Genomic DNA, 5,549 nt, shown 5'->3' on the forward strand with positions numbered 1-5,549 from the left:
CTCATGAACTGTAACCGAACTATTTTATTTAAACGCCATCTCGTGGCGATATGAAAAAACGTCAGTCGACCTCCAGCCGCCATGATGATAGCTTACTATGTTATGTTATTCTCAATGTTTGATGTTCCATTTGGTATATGTTTCATTTTTTATGTATATTTCTTTTGTTTGTAACCGTTCCTGTGTGCTCTGTTAATAAATCTTTTTAAAGCTAGCCGGCATTAGTGTCTATTGAGGAACGGCTACATCACAAGTCTTGTTTTTCCTGACTTAAAAATAAAAGTTTTGTTAGCAGCAGCTTCAAACTCTAAATGATAAGTTTTGTTCTACATGATCTTATCTTTCTGATTAACAGAAGCTTCAGATTATCTGGAATTCCGAAAATGTGACAGTAACCAAATAAAAATTATGCAATAACAGATGATTTCAGCAATTTTTCAGAAGGAAAATTGACTAATTACCCTTTAAAAACAAGTAATTAGTCTTCTAGGTAAGCAGATAAATCTTCGAAAACTTTGTTTCAACTTTTTGTAATGTCGAGAAAATTATTAGTAAGAGAAGAATGCAAAAAGAAGTCAAACTCATTCCGAAATCATGAAATGTGAAGAATGTTAAGGTAAACAGAAACTCAGATAACTTTTCCAATAACTTTAGTTTAAAAAAAATTAAGGTAATTAATCAAATGTCATTAATTTCACGGAGAAACGAAGATTTTAGTAAACTGAATTCTGCATTCGGCTAGGAATTACTGAATTTATTTCAAAGTTTCCGATTTTAATGAATTTCCATCTGTTGATTTTTCATCATATGATAAAAGGATGTAGCAATAAAAATAGATAAATTCTATAATCATTATATCTAACGAATCAAGTCTTGAGAGAAGAAGTGAAATAATGTATTGTGCTTACTTTTGATAGTTATATAAAATAATTTAATTATTTTTTACGGGTTGTCAGAGCTTGTCATACCTCAATCTTTAAGACTTTTCGAAGTGTGTTTAGATTTTTCTTTCTTGGAAAATGCATAAAACATAATTTCGCTTATTAGTATTTATTCCAAAATATATCTTTCGTAAGTAAAATAAAATCTTCTTAAGAAATCGCACATTTCAAGTAATAAAACTTGCCACATATTTTCAGTTTTCCCGTTTCGTTAATTTACGTTATAAAGTATTTCTCCCACCTTAGCATGCCTTCGTGGTGTGGTGGTCTGCACTCTGGGGCGTATTCCATAGGTCCGTGGTTCGATTCCCTGCAAGGGCGTTGTTCCTCTTTCCTGCTTCCAAAAAGAATACGTAATGTCTCTACAAAGTATTTACATATGTATCATTTTTTGCATTTGAAACTGAGCTACGAAGAGAAAGACAGGGACTTGGGCTTTCAAGTTAGAAAAGTTTTGGCTTCATCTTGCACTGCTTGCAATTAGGTAAAATTTTGTGGCTAACTATATACCAGCGAAAGCTATAGGGATTGAGAGGTTCCTGGTTTAATTTAACAGAAAATAATATTTAATTTCGTATTAAGTAATAGTTTAAGGAAACGAGTAAAGAATTAATTGAAAATTTATTTAAGAAGTATTTGTGCTGTATGTATAAGGTGGGATAGTCAAACCGAATATTTTATAAGTATTAAAAACGTACGAACACATTTTCTTTTGCATTTATTGCAACAAGTGTAAAGAGCACAAATGAAAATTTTTATATAAAAAAAATTACTTTTTGAATTTTACTCCAGGGAGATGACGACTATCATTTTGTACAGATTATTTGAGTCTCAGAAGAAAATTCTCATTGACGCACCGGGTTATTGCACAAATTTCTTTAACCCTCTCTTTTAAGTTTCGTACTGTTGCCGGGCGAGTCTCAGAAACGTTTGGCTTGAGATATCTCCATAAAAAGAAATCACAAGAGCTTAAATCTGGAGACCATTGAACATCTCCATTCTTCCTGACGAGGCGGTATGTAAAAGATCTTTTAGAAGTTTAGTTGTCAGCCTAACTGTGTGACTAGTTTCTCCGTCTTGTTGAAAATGAATGCTCTCATTTAAATGAAGTCGTTGAAGTTCTGGAATGAAGAAGGTTTCCAGCATTTCAACATGGCACGCTGATGTTATTGTAACTGAAATGCTATCATAAAACAAATTCCCGTAAATACCATATAACAGATACAGATATAAGTGGGCAGAGGCCCAAAGTTTCATTAGTTGTAGAAGTATGATTCCAGATCACTAACTATGCAGCTCTGCCCCAATTTTCATGGAGAACAACTCGAAGGTTAGAGGGTCTGTAACGTCTCTTTTCTTACGACCAAACCATTTGAGAGGGCTTTTCTCAGTCGTTTCTATTTTTCTAAATGCTATTAGTGAATAGCGTACAATAAAATACATTATTTATAACTTTACATTGAAACTTATGTCTTTTATCTTTCACAAAAAAATTATGTATTTGATCATAGATTATGAGACAAGGTTCTTACTGTCGCCGCTCCCTTTCCGCTAATACATGATCACCACACACGCTCTCACCATATAAGCTTCTAAGAAACATTAGTTTTGAGAAGCCTTCTCGTACGTCCACTGCTTATCCCTTTTAACACTTTTATTGATATATTTTTCCCCAATGGTTGGCCCTCAGCACGACTTCGGCTTGGCACCTAATAGTGGGCCATCTTTTTCTCCTATGAAGGGACGGACAATTAGTCCATGCCCTCTCCCGGATTCGAACCTGCGGCTTTTGATATCGCAATCGGCTACCCTAACCACTATACCATCTGGGGAGCGTTATTGATATTGTCAACTGCAGTGTTTGAAAAAATGGGTTCATTACATGCTGGATCTGCATTTATTTATAAGGCGCATTTTTTTAACTTAATTGGTTTTAAAGCGTGTTTTTATCTGACCCTAGGTGTGTATTTAGTGCCACTCAAATAGTACAATAGTTACCTTGTAGAGACATTAGGTATTTTTTGGAAGCAGACAAGATGAAAAATTAGTAACGCCTTCGCCGGGAATCGAACCACGGCCATCTGGAATACCGGCCCAGCGTGCAGAACCACTACACCACGAAGGAACACTAGAAAGGCGGGAGAAATACCTTATATACTCCCCCTTTTAAAGGTCGACTGGGGTTTTTTAGGGGACCCAATAGCCGAATCCTGGGTGAGGAGAAACATCATTCAACACTCTTTTAGTTCAGGCGCAATTTTAGAGACATTAAGATTTTTTTGGAGGCCGGAGAGAGGAAAAATTCCTTCGCTGGTCATGCCACTCAGAGGGTTTTAAAATTCACTATGTTAATTTACCATAGCGATACTCTGGCGCTAAGTTCACTTAACAGCATTACATCTCATTCATATAACTCAGAATGCAAAAAAATTATATCATCTGAAAAATTATCTAATCGTTGCCACATGTTATATTCAAATACTATAATAAATCTAAAGAGATATATAAAAGAAATTAAACAAATAAAAAATAGGGGTTTTCACAGACGATTCGGCGCTGTTTACCTAATGCGCATGCGCTACTCATAACTATTTTTCTCTGTCCGAAATGGACTGGCGAAAGTATTTTCTGTTAATATGAAGCACTTATTTCCTCGAATTTCATTAGAGATATAGCTCTCATTCAATTAATTCAGTTCTCACTTCGCGGCAAGGCAAAAATAATAAAAACACAAAATATCCTCATTAAAAATTGAAAGATATAGAAAAACATAAAACACCAAATATAGTTAAAAGCATTAAAAACAGTTTTTACAATTAAAATTAGTTTCTAAGCAAAAACAAGCGATTCGGCCAGCCGGTACAAAAACAGATTTTTCGGTGCACAAAACTGAAAGTTTACTTTTGGTCTCACTCCGCTGAAAGACACTGAAGACGTAGAAACTGATTTAATTTATTGTGGACGCTATGCTGAGTCAATACATGGAATAATTTAATAACTGCGAATTTTTCAATTAAATTTATCTAACAATCGAATTTCATTATCAAAAGTATAAGTTTTTATAAATTTGGAGTGAATATTTCAGTTGTTTTAGTTTTACAAAACGTTATCACTCAACAAATTACGTAAACTACATTTTTCTAACTTCACATTACAATTTATGTATATTATCTATCATAAAAGCTCATATATTTAATTTTAGATCATTTGGAATGAGATGCTTAGTTTCGCTCTATTTTCGTATGCATTATTTGCTGTACATTTTTCCTGGTAACTTTGTGCCCTCCAGTTTCTGAATTTTAAGTCTTCCTTGTAGCTTTACCCTGCCAAAAGTAACGTATGCCTTGATCTTGCTTGTCTTTCTTCGAATAATGTTTTTCCAGATAAGATACCATATGTTGCAATTATTCGATGTGGCGGGTTTCGTATGCCAATCCTATGGCTAGCCATGCAAGTAGCTAGTTAAAAAAATAGTTCTCCAAACTTATATTTTTTTAATCGTTCTTCTTTTAAAGGATGGCAAAGAGTTTTTTTTAAACAAAATTCAAATTTTTATAAAGGATATATTTTCAGATGGTAGAGATTTAAAGTACCATAAAAATATAATATTACGTATATTTACCATGAAAAATTGTGAAAATCAATTTTTAAAATAAAATACTAAGAAAAATGTATATAAACTCCTAAAACGGGAAACTAAGAGGGCAGATTTCATTGCAAATAAAAACAAATGCTGATTAATTCTTAAACTCTGTAGTTTTAGAGATTAATAAAATAAATTGAATTCTGGATGTAAAATATAATTTTACAAATGGCATTTATGTTTTTGTAATAAAGGCTATTTCTGTTGCGTAAATGCTCTTTGTTCCCACCTTTTATTTTATATCAAAAGAGGTTAGGTTATTTAATTACGGTAAAGCCTCGGGGACTATCTGCCTAAGGGGAGAGATGCCTTCGTCGAGGACTTTCTAAGGAAAACTGGCTCGTATACACGTTACACAAGGTTCTTTAATATACTAAGGTTAGGCCAGGAACGGAAAAAGCGTGCCATTGGTTGCTGGTAGTGACGTCACCCGGGAGACAAGACGCATCGGCCGACGCGTCTGCTACATGATTTTGGTAATGGAAAAAATGTAAACTAAAGCAAAATGATCATTTTATATGTGGTAGATATACCGGAAATACCGGGTATATACTTTCCGATTAAGTATTTTGTTAAAGAAAATGTTTATTTTATGCACAGAATTCGTACGAACGCTGAAAATAATTGTAAACATTAAATTCTTTTCGTAAAGGAAAGCATTAGAAAATGAAAAACGATATTTAAGTTAATTAAGGGAAATAAATATTGTAAAACAAGGTATTTTTCAATATTTTTTCGTAGTATTGTTTGCACTAAATAAATCTTGTTGAACAGAACACATGATGGCATAACTGCTAAGACCATGCTAAAAACATAATCAAAAAGTATTATTCTATTTATTTTCATTGCTCATGCACTTTCCATGAGAAATATATGATCGTGATTTTCAGTTTAAATTACATATCTCAAGCAAAAATATATATAAAAAGATTTGACTTAACAAATTCATATTTAAATACCATAAA

This window comes from Stegodyphus dumicola, chromosome 8, assembly GCF_044657685.1.
Source record: "Stegodyphus dumicola isolate Sdum_Otavi_A_Nest chromosome 8, ASM4465768v1".
NCBI classification, from domain to species: domain Eukaryota; kingdom Metazoa; phylum Arthropoda; class Arachnida; order Araneae; family Eresidae; genus Stegodyphus; species Stegodyphus dumicola.